Source organism: Mauremys mutica, chromosome 10 (assembly GCF_020497125.1).
Source record: "Mauremys mutica isolate MM-2020 ecotype Southern chromosome 10, ASM2049712v1, whole genome shotgun sequence".
Classification (NCBI taxonomy): Eukaryota; Metazoa; Chordata; order Testudines; family Geoemydidae; genus Mauremys; species Mauremys mutica.
In genome coordinates this window covers 83,944,168-83,957,543 of record NC_059081.1, presented here as the reverse complement: position 1 = coordinate 83,957,543, position 13,376 = coordinate 83,944,168, and the positions used below count along the sequence as shown (strand labels likewise).

Genomic DNA, 13,376 nt, shown 5'->3' with positions numbered 1-13,376 from the left:
TGAAGGGGCTTATACACCATTGTGACATTGCACTCCATATGCTTATGAAAATATGCTTGTGAATGTGACATAATTGGAATGTGCTTTTTTGCAAAAGGTCTCATGTCTGATATACTTACAAAGGTTATACTCTACTGAGTCTGTTCATCCTATTTCTTTGCATGTATTATTTCTATCTCTGGAGTTCAGAAAATAAGGTATAAACCTGTGTTACTGATGTAGGGATATTAAGTAGAAGCCATTGAGGATGCTTCAGAAACAATGAGTTGTGAATGGCCTTGTTCACTTACAAGCTTTCCTGTGTACCTGGGGGCTGGCCCAGGAAGAATGGTGGCTAGGGTCCAGGGGTGAAAGTAACATACAGGACTTAATGGTACTGCCAGAGTCCTGAGGGGGGCGTGGCCTTATCCAGAAAAGGCGTGGCATCCACCAGAAGAGGCGGTGCCTCTCAAGATTTAAAGGCTCTGGGGCACCGGCTGTGGCTGGGAGCCTCAGGGCCTTTAAATCAACCTGGGGCTCCCGGGCAAATTAAAGGGCCCAGGGCTCCGGCCGCCACGGAGCTCCGGGCTCTTTAAATCATCACCCCAGCTCCAGCTGGGATTTAAAGGCAGCCGCGGGAGCCCCGAGCCTTGCTGGGCTGGGTCCAGGATTTAAATCCTGGACCCAGCCCTGCCGCTGAAGCTGTGGGTGGAATTTAAAGGGCTCTGGGCTCTCCGCAGCTGCGGGGAGCTCCAGGCCCTTTAAATCCTGGCCTCAGCCTGGCCGCTGAAGCTGCGGGCGGGATTTAAAGGGCTCTGGGCTCCCCGCAGCTGTGGGGAGCTCCAGACCCCAGAGCCGTAACTAGGTATTTTTGCATCGAAGCAAGAATATAAAATTGCACCCTCCTGCAGGGCTGGCTCTTTGCGGTAATTCGGAGGCGGGTCCCTCAGTCCCTCTCGGGGCCGAATTGCCGCCAAAGAATGAATGAAGGGGCAGTGGTGGAGCCTGTGATTTTGGGGGGTCAACTCATGATTTTTGACGGCTTGGGCCGGTAATGTTGCTTCCAAGATGGTCTTTGGTTCCAGTCCAGTTCCAATCCAGAGAGGGACTCACAGGTTAAGAGAGGAGGGAGGTGCTGGATATCAGCAGTGGCCACTAGGGATCAGCCTGTGTCCTGAGAATGCTGGGAGTTCAGGTTTGCAGGGCAGGATCAAGGGTGGCAGATTTGTAGAAATTTTGGTGGTGCCCAGAACCCACCTCCACCCAAACTCCACCCCCCCACCCGCCCAAGGCTCTGGGAGGGAGTTTGGGTGAGGGAGGAGGTCTGGGGTGCAGGCCCTAGGCTGGGGCAGGGGACTGGGGTGCAGGCTCTGGGAGAGAGTTTGGGGATGGGAGGGGGTGCAGAGGGATGCACAAAAGCCTGCAGAGCTGAAATTAACACTGGGCTCCTTCCCCCTCAAACAGCCTGTCAGTTCCAGGTGGGACACGCCCTCCTGCTGCTGCAGGTGGGGCCTAGTGTGAGCTCAGGAAATTCAAACTTAGGGTTCCCCTGCCCAGAGGGAGCCATGGCTGCAGAAACCCCTGTGGAAAGTCTCCAGGACCAAGCCACGTGTCCCATCTGTCTGGAGTACTTCAGAGAATCTGTCACTCTGCAGTGCGGGCACAATTTCTGCCAAGCTTGCATCAGTCAGTGCTGGGAGGGATCCAACACAGACGCCTCCTGCCCCCAGTGCAGAGAAACTGTGCAACCGAGAAACCTCAGGCCCAACAGGCAGCTGGCAAATGTCCTAGAAATAGCCAAATGGCTGAGTTTCCAGGTGGCAAAGGGAGCAGGAGGGGAGAGGGTGTGTGGGGAGCACCCGGAGGCTCTCAAACTGCTTTGTGAAGAGGATCAAACCCCCATCAGTGTGGTGTGTGACAGATCCCAGGCTCACCGAGCTCACACAGTGGTTGCCATAGAGGAAGCTGCCCAGGAGTACAAGGTAGGGAATTGCTGTCCAGTCTAATGGATAATAACTTTGGGATTTAATTACAGGTTAATGTTGGCAGAAATTGCCTGACACAGGTGTAATTTGTCACTCAGCCTGTGTGTAGCCTTCATTGCTATATCAAATTAATGAGACTCCAGCCTGGCCAGAAAGGCAACAGAAGCAGATTTTAAATTTGGCTGATGTGGGGAAGTTTTCTCTGAGCAGCAGCAGCAGCTGAACTCTTTCCAAAGCCAGCTCCTGCCAGTGAACTATAGGAACTCCCTCAGACCAGAAGCTGTGAAATGAGGAATGAGGTTTGATTCACAAGAGCTGCAGGCCGGTCTATGTGGGAATGCTGCCCTAAGGCTGGAGAAGGTGGAGTTATGAGCTGTGGCTGTTATTACTGATTCATCACAGATTTTATTATTGTGATTTGCATCCCAGCAGCCCCTAAATGAGATCTGACCTCGATTGTGGGGGGCCCTGCACAAAACCCACAGAGGGACAATCCCTGCCCCTTGGGATTTACAGTCTGACAGAACAGACAGGGTAGGAGAGGAAACAGGGGCACAGTGAGGGGAAGTGACTTGTCCAAGGTCACTCAGCACGTCAGTGGCAGAGCTGGGTATAAAAGCCTGGTTTTCCGAGGTTCAGGCTAGTCCACTAACCACTAGGCTATCTAGTAGGACCTACAGTCATCTCAAGTCTTGTGTTCTGGATGGAAAACCAACCCCTACAAACACACTGTCAGCCCTCAGAATCAAACCACCAAATCATTTGTGTGTGTCAGGAAAAGATCCAGGCCCATTTGAAGTCTCTGAGGGAAGAAAGAGAAAAGCTCCTGCGATTGAAAGTAAATGGAGAGAAAAGAAGCCAGGAGTATCTGGTAAGTGTCCATTGTTTTTCACCTGCTGGGACATGGAGAGGGGAGGCTTGTTGGTAGATTTCTGTGTGGTATGGGGAATATGGGCTTGTTTATGTTTCTCCATGATCATGGGATACTGTGTGTGTGTGTACACACGTGTGCATCACACATGTTCTCTCCTTGGAGGAGAACAGCATCTTCTACAGCATCTAAAATGCATTTAATTATCAAGTTAATTACTGTCCCTTGTGGCTTTCACAAAACTTCTCCTGAACTGCCCTGACTATATCCTAGCACTGCCATGTGCCGGTGTCTGCCATCATTTCTTGTATTTTTTTAATCATTTGATTATTTTTTCTCCTGATAATTCTATCAATGTGGAGCTGAGCTCTGTTGCCTGCTGCTCTGGATCTGGCGTCTCAGGGTACGCCCACACAGCCAGCAGCTGTGAGCCTCTGGGCCCTGCTCAGCAGAGTTGGACTCATGGGACTCGCAGTAAAACACTAAAACTAACTGTGTAGACAGCACTTTTAAACTGCAGCTCAGGCTCTGAAATCCACCCCCCTCCCTCCTCGGCTTCAGAGCCCAAGCTCCAGCCGAGGCCCAGTGTCTACACAGCTGTTGTTAGTGTGGTAGCATGAGCCCCAAGAGCCTGAGTCTGCTGCCCTGGGCTCTGAGGCTCGCTGTGTGGGCTGTGTGGACGCACCCTCAGAGGCCATTGGGAACACAGTGTCGGAGCCACGTCTGACATGGAGACATCCCTTTAGGGATATTGGGGCCAAATGGGAAGCTGTAGGAAAATCCTGTCCCTTGAGATCCCAAGGGTTACTCAAGTGTCAGGATGTGAAGAATTACAGATTTCAAACCCCAAACCACAGGTCCCAGACTGTCACTGCAGCCTATCATCTCTCTGGAGCCAGCAAGGGAGTGGCTAGTGGAACTCTGGCCTGCCAGAGGATCCGCCTACGAAGCTCCTGATTGGAGCAGGCATTCGAATACACGACTTACGCCAGCAGGCATCACAGGAAGTTGCCCAAACTACTGAGTGAACTCCAGATCTGCTTCTGGACTGGACCCTGACAGTGGCTTGACCCTGGCATAGTTCCTGGCTCAGGTTTGACCTGCAGTACTGCGGTCTGACTCCGGCCTGACCCTTCGCGTGGCTGTCTGACTCCAACTCCAGTCCTGAGCCTCATGTGACTCCTGACACTGATTCTGGCTCAGCCTTTGGCATGACTCCTGATCTCGACTCTGACCCCAACCCTTGGTGAGATCCTGACTCTGACTCCAGGTTTGACTCTGGTTTTAGTTCCTGGCTTCCAATTCCAGTTCTGACCACTAGGCCTGACTGTGCCCTGGTCCCTGCACAGATGTCTTAGAGATTATAAAGGAGTTCTCTCTTGTAAGACTCTATTAAAGGCCCTCAGGTGCCATCCATGTTCCTGACGAGCCCTTTCCTTATTTCTTATAGATACAGACACAAACAGAGAGACAGAAGATTGTGTCTGAATTTCAGCAACTGCGGCAGTTCCTGGAGGAACAAGAGCGACACCTGCTGGCCCAGCTGGAGAAGCTGGAAAAGGAGATTCCGAAGATACAGAATGACAATGCCAGTAAACTCTCTGAGGAGATTTCCTGTCTCAGCAACCTGATCAGTGAACTGGAGGGGAAGGGTCAGGAGCCAGGAGTGAATTCCTGCAGGTGAGACTGAGTTAGAAACATCCCAGATCCTCATGCAGGCTCCTGAATCATAAATACCTGGAGTCCAGCAGTCAGAGATCTCAGTGTATGCATTCCTGAGATGTGAGTGACTATTGTTCTTTGAAGAGTTACAGACACATTGATATCAGAGCAGGGAAAGCCCCATTAGCTCAGGGAATCCATGGGCCTGGAGCCAGGGCAGGGGCTCTTTTCCCCATATTTGCAAAGTCTCTTCCCTGGGATCTCCTGTGTCTGTCAGAGGGGACTGAGATTGTTTTCTCTCTCTCCTCTAGGACATCAGAAGCACCTTGAGCAGGTACATGTCTCTCTCTCACTCCCCCTCACACGTCACAATGCTGGCTTGGAGATAATGTTAGCAGCACATCTCCCCAGGGCTCTTCAGCAAAATGTGTGGGGCAGGGTCACATTTTGGATATAAATCTCTCTGATTAACTTCATCCTGAAGTTCTCACCCTTTTAGAGAAGACTCTGCAGTTACCTATTGAATGGGAAAGACTGACCTAAATGATATTCTAGAGATGTCACATCCCTGGGGGCCTGGCTGCCTCAGGGTTGTGGGGATGGAATATGGGCCTGTCACTGCCAGGGCACTCGTTACCATTCAACCCAGGGCAGCAGTGATCAAGAGCACATCCCACCAGAGAGCAGTTTGGAGACCTGTGTGGAATGAGCTGGGGACGGGGAGTTGATGTAGCAGCGTAGTTCCTAGAGGATAGGTTCCTACAGCACTTCACATGAGAACTTTGTATCCCTCAGAGCATGGAGGCCAATGAGTGGATTGGCCATGGAGACTCATGTCAGAGTCTACCCTCACTTGAAACTGGGGGGTTTCAAAGTGAGGACCCGCATGTCTTCCCCCACCCCAAAATCCTAGGGTAGGTCCCCTTTGCTGCCACCACCGCGGTAAATACGTGGGCCGGGACACCCTGTTTTCCCCCTGTCTCCCTTCAAAGACGTTCCCTGGGGAAATACAGATCCACTCACAGGAGGGAAACCTCCCCGCCCCACTCCCTCTCTCCTAGCCACTGGAAAGAGATACCTGATTCAAACTGCTTGAATCAAACCCAGGAGGAACTGTCTCTTCCCCCCTCACCTTCCCCTGAATTTCCACAGAAGAAGGAATTAACCAAGTCCAAAGAAAAGAAAAGAATTTATTAAGAGAACAAAAAGAAAATACAGAATCTCTATGAGCCCAAGCTGGACACTCATAGGGTATAACCCTATCAATCTCTGGAGAGAATCCCCTCTCCCCCTTTCTTTCTCAGTGAAAGCAAAGTAACAGCAAACAGGAATAAAGAATTTCCTTTAGCAAACCCACAATTGCAAATATAGAAATCAAATCATAAGACTAATTCGCCTTTCTAATTAATACTCACTAGTAGAAACTACTCCAGGAGAACTTGGAGACATGACTGGTCTCTTTTAGATTCAAAAGAGTTCTCACACAGACAAAGGCTTCCCTCCACAGAGATTTGAAAAAATCTTATCTCTGATTGGTCCTCTGGTTAGGTGGTTACCAGGTACTACATGTTAACCCTTTACAGGTAAAACAGACCTTAACCCTTAACTATCTGTTTATGACATGCCCCCCAAATCGCCAACAGTGGGAACTACTGGTGGTGATTTCCTCCTAGAACTGTAAAATAAACAGATAAACAAAACACATGCACTATTACATATACTACTAAGTATGTAAACAACAAGATATTTGACATTGAACAACACTTTTTATGCATTTGCCCGGACATACTTGGCGACATTCTTGCCCATCCTCCCATTGGAAGGACTTCCCCAACCTGTCTTTGGTTTGTTGACCCCAGAATGCCCACTGGGATGTCAGGGCCCAAGCTTAAGAGCTTGTCCCAGTACTTAGTTGGAACTACCAACTGTCTTTGAGGATGCTGGCCTTCCTGGTGTTCACCAGAAAGAATGTCCTTATATAAAAGTCCTTGTTTTACAACAAACTGGAATTGGGTAGAAGAGCTGAGAGGTGGTGGGTTGCTTCGTGCCGCCGCCCAAGCTTTCTTAAGGCTGTCATCGGCTTCCTGCTCTGTCTGGAACTGTTCCCTTGAGGCGGGAGACACCAGTTCCTCTGGGAGCGATGTAGGTGATGAGGTTGTTTCCATTGACTGTGGACCGCTCTCCGCTGGTGCACAAGGTGATATTTCAGGCTCTGGCTGAGCCTCTTGGGTAGAGTTGTCTGCTGCTTCTGCCAGTTTAGGCCCGTTGGCGCCCCCTGGCGGTGGAGTTGCAAGCGCTGGCGTCAGTGCTGGCGCTGGTTCTGCCGCTGGTTGCTTTTCCAGTTCCGGTTCTGGGACTGGATGTACTATGGCTGCTGTAGTTGTTGGCATGAGATCCGGTTCCACCACCTCTGTCTGGGTCTCTGGTAACACAGACAGGGTCCTGGTGGATGGCTCAGGAACAGGGATGGGAGTGCCTGCTTGTTTGGCCTGGCCGCGGGTGACCACTCCCCCACTCTTGGCCAGCTTTACATGGTTGGCCAAGTTTTCCCCCAATAGCATGGGGATGGAATAATTGTCATAGACAGCAAAAGTCCACTTTCCTGACCAGTCCTTGTACTGGTCTTCAGGGATGCTGTACCCATGGCAGGTCCTTTTAACCTTTTTGAAGAAGGCCTTAGTGTTTTCACCTGCCATGTAGGTGGGAAATTTTTTGGGATGGGGAACAGTGCCTTCTGGTGCTGGCCACACCCCTCTGCAGTCAGTGAATTTTATGTGTGGCTTGCTGGTGTTGCTTTTTGGTGCTGGCCACACCCCTCTGCAGTCAGTGAACTGGTTTCCCCAATTCCTAACCCTTTCTATTCACGAAGAGACTGAATAGAAAAAAAAACAAAAACTTTGTATTTGCATTTGTGTAGCTGCTGTTTGCTGATATACTGAGAAAACCAAAAAAAAAAAACTGGTTTGTCCTGTTTCTAGCAACTTGCTAAGTACCTCACAGTGGGGGTCCTTCTAACAGCCTGTTAGAAAAACTTACACCTCTTTCCTAGCTGTTTTCAAGCAGACAAAGAAAAAAGAAAAAAAAAGAAAAGAAGAAAAAAAAATCCTTTCCTAACACAGCCTGTTAGAAAACCTTATTTCCCCCAGCTAAACCCAGCTGAAAATATGTTTTCAAAAAAACACTAATAAGTCCAGCTGACCGGCTGGTGCTACTTAGTACCTGCGAGAAAAGTGTAGTAAATCCTCTCAGGGATTTGTATTCCCTGGCTCCAGAGGATTTCAAAAGACACAGGGGAAAAAAAATCTGGCTGGAGGGTTTCTGTCTCCCCCCCCCAAACCTGTTTTCCCCACTGGATGGGAATGTACTTTGTCGAGCACTTTCCCCCACCTTAGGAATCCTGAGTGATACCTGATATCACAAAGGAAGGACACACCTCTAGGGAAGAGTTTTTCCTCAGCATAGCCAGCAGAGAAAAAAAACTCCTTCTAACCCTGAAAACTGATTTAAAACTGCCTTTTCCTCAAGCTGCCTGTCCAAGCAAACAGAAAGAAAAGCTGCTTTTTGGTAGAAATGCCTTGCCAGGTTCGTCACCGCTGCCAACCATGTCATGGGTCTACCCTCACTTGAAACTGGGGGGTTTCAAAGTGAGGACCCGCATGTCTTCCCCCACCCCAAAATCCTAGGGTAGGTCCCCTTTGCTGCCACCACCGCGGTCAATACGTGGGCCGGGACACCCTGTTTTCCCCCTGTCTCCCTTCAAAGACGTTCCCTGGGGAAATACAGATCCACTCACAGGAGGGAAACCTCCCCCCCCCCACTCCCTCTCTCCTAGCCACTGGAAAGAGATACCTGATTCAAACTGCTTGAATCAAACCCAGGAGGAACTGTCTCTTCCCCCCTCACCTTCCCCTGAATTTCCACAGAAGAAGGAATTAACCAAGTCCAAAGAAAAGAAAAGAATTTATTAAGAGAACAAAAAGAAAATACAGAATCTCTATGAGCCCAAGCTGGACACTCATAGGGTATAACCTTATCAATCTCTGGAGAGAATCCCCTCTCCCCCTTTCTTTCTCAGTGAAAGCAAAGTAACAGCAAACAGGAATAAAGAATTTCCTTTAGCAAACCCACAATTGCAAATATAGAAATCAAATCATAAGACTAATTCGCCTTTCTAATTAATACTCACTATTAATTAGTAGAAACTACTCCAGGAGAACTTGGAGACATGACTGGTCTCTTTTAGATTCAAAAGAGTTCTCACACAGACAAAGGCTTCCCTCCACAGAGATTTGAAAAAATCTTATCTCTGATTGGTCCTCTGGTCAGGTGGTCACCAGGTACTACATGTTAACCCTTTACAGGTAAAACAGACCTTAACCCTTAACTATCTGTTTATGACAACTCACATCCCCTTTTATCCCGAGCTGGTCTCTCCAGGCCAGAGTTGTAGAATATCAATGGGACCTTCAGAGGGAAGGTTTCACTGCCATGGCTTGTGCTCCACCTGCTCTGAGGCTGGGAGAAGCAGAGGAATTCTAATTCCAGGCCCATTAGAGCAGCAACTTTCACAAACAACAAATTATACGGTGTCACTAAATGAAATATAAGCATGTGAAATTTTCTCTTCAGGTGCGAGAAGGGAAAGTTCCAGCAGCCAGTGGAGATTTCTCCTGAACTGGAGAAGAGACTTGACAATTTCTCCCAGCAAACTGTTGCTCTAATGGAGACTCTGAGGAAGTTCAAGGGTACTGAGAAGGGATCTACAAGGGGAAATTGGGATGAGCCTCTGAGACTGGGAAGAGGTGGGCTCTGTCCAGTTGGTTCATCATTACGTGACATGAATGAAAGGTGGGAAGTAGGGATACTGAGTAGGTGTAACAGAGGCCCAGATGTCGGGATGTCTCACATTAATTCATGACTTACCAGAGGTCATGATATTGAGGCTCAAATTTAGCAAAATGGCCTAATTTTGGGTCCCTGATTTTCTCTCCCAGCTACAGAACTTGCAAAGCCCTGGGGGGGTCAGAGAAACAGGGGCACTAGTCTGGCTGGATCTCAGGACTTCCCCAGTCTGTGCCAAGGTCTGCACAGGCCTCTGCAGCTACTGACCAGGGGAGTCACAAACTGCCCCCTCTGTCCCTTTGCCAGTTGAGGGTGAATCTGGCCCACTGAGCCGACCCTCTCCCAGCTTGAATTTCCACAGGTATAAAATGATTTTATTACTTGTATTTCAGTGTAAGGAGGACGAGGGCCCCATTGTGCTGAGCCCTGTGGAGATGCTGAGTGAATAGCCCCAAGGGCAGTGGTGAGCTGGAGCCGGTTCCCACAGGTTCTCAAGAACCAGTTGCTAAAATTAGACCTCTGTGGAGAAAATTAGGCCTCCTGGTTGTTAAAGGGCCAGGGAATGGGCAAAGAACTCCAGTCCGTGGGCCGGATCATCCTGTTGCTCCCAGGATTCCCAGCTGGGGAGGCTGAGGCTCCCCCGGTCCTTCCCCCGCTTCCCCCCAGCTGCAGGGTGGCCAACCGCCAGCACCAGCTGGGCAGCTCAGCTGACTTGGGAGTATGTCTCCCCCTGCTCTGGCCCCTCCCACGCTCCCCCCTTAAATCAGAACTTTTTATAGGGAACCGGTTGTTAAGATTTTGGCAGCTCATCACTGCACAGGGGGTTTATAATTAAGAGCCCTGACCCTGCAAACTCTTAACATCCCATTAGTGGCACAAAGTGTGTGAAGTTACAGTCACACTAAAGTCTCTGCAGGATCTGGCTCTAGGGCAGCGTTTCTCCCAGGCAGCCACCAGCAGATGTTTTTCTGCCATGACAGCCCCTCTGGGTGAAGACTGGGGGACCAAAGCGGCAGCAGCCGCTCGCGGCAGCACCCAGCAGTTGCTCCTGAATAGCTATTACCAAGGGCAGTGAGAGGCACAGCCGTGGTGTTTGTGCTGGCACCTGCGCCGCCGCAGCACCACTGGGGACACATGGGGCTGGTGAGTGAGGCACTGGAGGCAGCTGCAGTGTTTGGATGCTGGGGTGCACCCTGAGCAGCTTCCCTTCTCCCGCCCAGTGGGGCATGGGGATCCTGGGATCCTGCAGGGAGCCAGTGAGTTCCTGATCTACCTTCCCTGGGGCAGGCTCTCGCTGAAGGGCCATGAGAGGCAGGGACAGAGAGACTCGTTCATCAAGTTTTGGTGGCCACACTCTGAGGCCACCAAAAATTTTGTTGTGAGATCCCTTGGTCTGAGGTCTGACAAAATGCAGTAGGCGACTCAGAGAAAGGAGGAGGTTAAGTCCATTAATGGCTATTAGCCAGGCTGGCTAAGGAATGGTGTCCCTAGCCTCTGTTCGTCAGAGGGTGGAGATGGATGGCAGGAGAGAGATCACTTGATCATTGCCTGTTAGGTTAACTCCCTCTGGGGTACCTGGCATTGGCCACTGTTGGCAGACAGGATACTGGGCTGGATGGACCTTTGGTCTGACCCGGTACGGCCGTTCTTATGTTCAAACCAGCTGAGTTTGGAGGGTGGGAGGGGATGGTGAGGGGAAAGTAAGTCTCTCTTACAGAGCGTATCTCCTAGGGTGGTTGTGAGACCTAATGGCTGTTGGTTCCATTGCTGCAAGATGCCTGAATGAAAGAAAGGGGGAAAGGAAGGTCTCCGATTAGTTTTTATTTCTGTTAAAGACCTGAGTGTGTCTCTGTCCCTCTGTCAGTTTCTCGGTCTAAATTCAAGACGGGTTAGGTCACTTCAGAGGGGGGATGTCGTTATAAATATGAAAGCAGGAAATCTCATCTCTTTTCCCTTTCCCCCTCCAAACACTCTGCTATCTGCACTGGAGACACAAAGAGGGGAATCCCTAGGAGCACTCAGACAGGGTGAGATTATCTTTAAATTATGAGAAAATTCCAATGAAAACATGTTCATGAAATTGTAGCTAAAGTTAAAAAATAAACCCAACCATGGCGCCCATGGCCCCAATACTAACACTCTGACCCTGAGTTTTTCATAAACATTCATCGGCCTTTTCATAATAAATTGAGAGGAATGAGTAGAGAGTCCTCTCCCCTGAGGGCTGAGCCTTTCCTTTACCCTGGCAAAGGGGGAGTCTCCCATTGGAGCGTCTCACTCTTTAACTGACTAGGGAGATGCTCTCCCTCTGCCACTGCCCACCCCCCTTCTCTCTGGGCTGGTGCTATCCCACCCAGTGCTTCCCCCTATGCTGTTCCCCCAGGCTGCACCTCTCAGTTTTCCAGCCTGGGAATGGAGGATGCAGTTTGGGGAGGGAGTTTCCCTCAGTGGTTTAAAGCTGGTACCTGCCTTCTCTGCTCCCTCCTCACGAAAAGCTTCAGAAACCTTCCTCACTGTTTCTGTGCCACTGGCAATGGAGCAGCCCCAGCAGGTGGAACCAGGAGCTGACGCCTCTGCAAACAAATGAGAAACCAATTAATTGCCTCCAGTTAAACAAACTGAGGAGCTGCAGTGACGTCTCTGCTCAATCTCAGGTGCCTAGGGCTGAGCTCTGCCCCTAACGCTCTGATTCTCTCTGTCCCCAGTGACTGTGACTCTGGATCCAGACACGGCTCATCCCCAGCTCGCCCTGTCTGAGGATCAGAAACGTGTGAGTCAGGGAGACACCCGGCAGGATCTGCCCGACAACCCTGAGAGATTTGACACTAAGCAATGTGTGCTGGGCTGTGAGGGATTCACCCTGGGGAGACATTGCTGGGGGGTGGGGGGGAGGGTGAGGAATGCTGGGCTGTCGGGGTGGCCAGAGAATCTGTGAAGAGGAAGGGCTGGATCCTCCTTAACCCTGAGGGGGGAATCGCAGCTGTGGGGCAGTGGTAGCAGGGTCAGTTTGAGGCTCTCACCTCCCCGGGGATCCGCCTGCCCCTGCCCTGGATCCCCAGGAAGATCCGTGTTTGTCTGGACTGTGAACGGGGGCAGATGATGTTTTTTGATTCTGGTGATGAGGCTCTGATCTTCACTTTGCCACTCACCTGTTCCCCTGGGGAGAGAATCCGCCCCTGGCTCCAGGTAGTGGCCAGAACCCGGCTCAGACTGTGTCCCTGAGTTACTGGGGGAATATTTCACTGGGGACCCTGAAATCAGGCTCTCTAACCCCATGCTCCCTTGTCTATCTGACTCCACAGGACTGTTGTCTTCATGCAGGCCCCACAGAGCCTCTGGACTGTCAAACCATAGAGAACAGGGTAGGGAGTGATGGAGGTAGAGAAGCCGATCTCATTGCCCCAAGGATTTTGTAGCTGGTTTGTCACTGTTCTCTATGATCCAGGGTGACTCTGACCATCCAGACTCAGACAGTGTCACTGGTTAATTTGGGGGGGAGGGGGAGGGCTTCTCTAGCTCAGTGGTGGATTTAGAGTTAGTGCCCCCCCCCCCAGCCCTGTGGTCAGCTTCATTTTTAGGGTTCCTCCTTGGGACCCAGCCAAAAAAAAGAATATTCTCTCTTATCTCCCCCTGCCCCCATTTTTCATTCTTTTTTTCTTCAGCCTCCTCCTATAAGTAATAGCAAGTAAATGAAAATAAAGTGAGGTCCCTTGATTGTTTTTGTAGTCCAACTTATTTTTCCACAGACCACTTGAAAATCGCTGGGAGTCTCAGTGGGAAATATGGGAGAGGCCGAGACAGGGTGGGTTAAACCAGAGGGAAGTGAATCAAGAACCCTAAATGTGAATGAAGATAAAACAAGAACAAATAGAGAATCTGGGCGAAATAGTGAACAATAGAAATGAAAAGAGTGGCAGGAAAGTATCCCTGACAGGGGAACCAGCCAGGGGGCAGCAAGAGGGGAAGGGAAAAATCAGGAGGAAAAGAATGGAGCAGCCGAGGGGGAAGATCTGTGACAGAGAGGAGAGGAGAGAGGG

At 50.3% G+C, this 13,376-nt stretch overlaps 1 pseudogene; it reads left to right on the top strand.

Moving 5' to 3' along the window:
- Positions 1-1,544: 1,544 nt before the first annotated feature.
- Positions 1,545-13,020, top strand: LOC123378594 (annotated as a pseudogene).
- Positions 13,021-13,376: the final 356 nt, after the last annotated feature.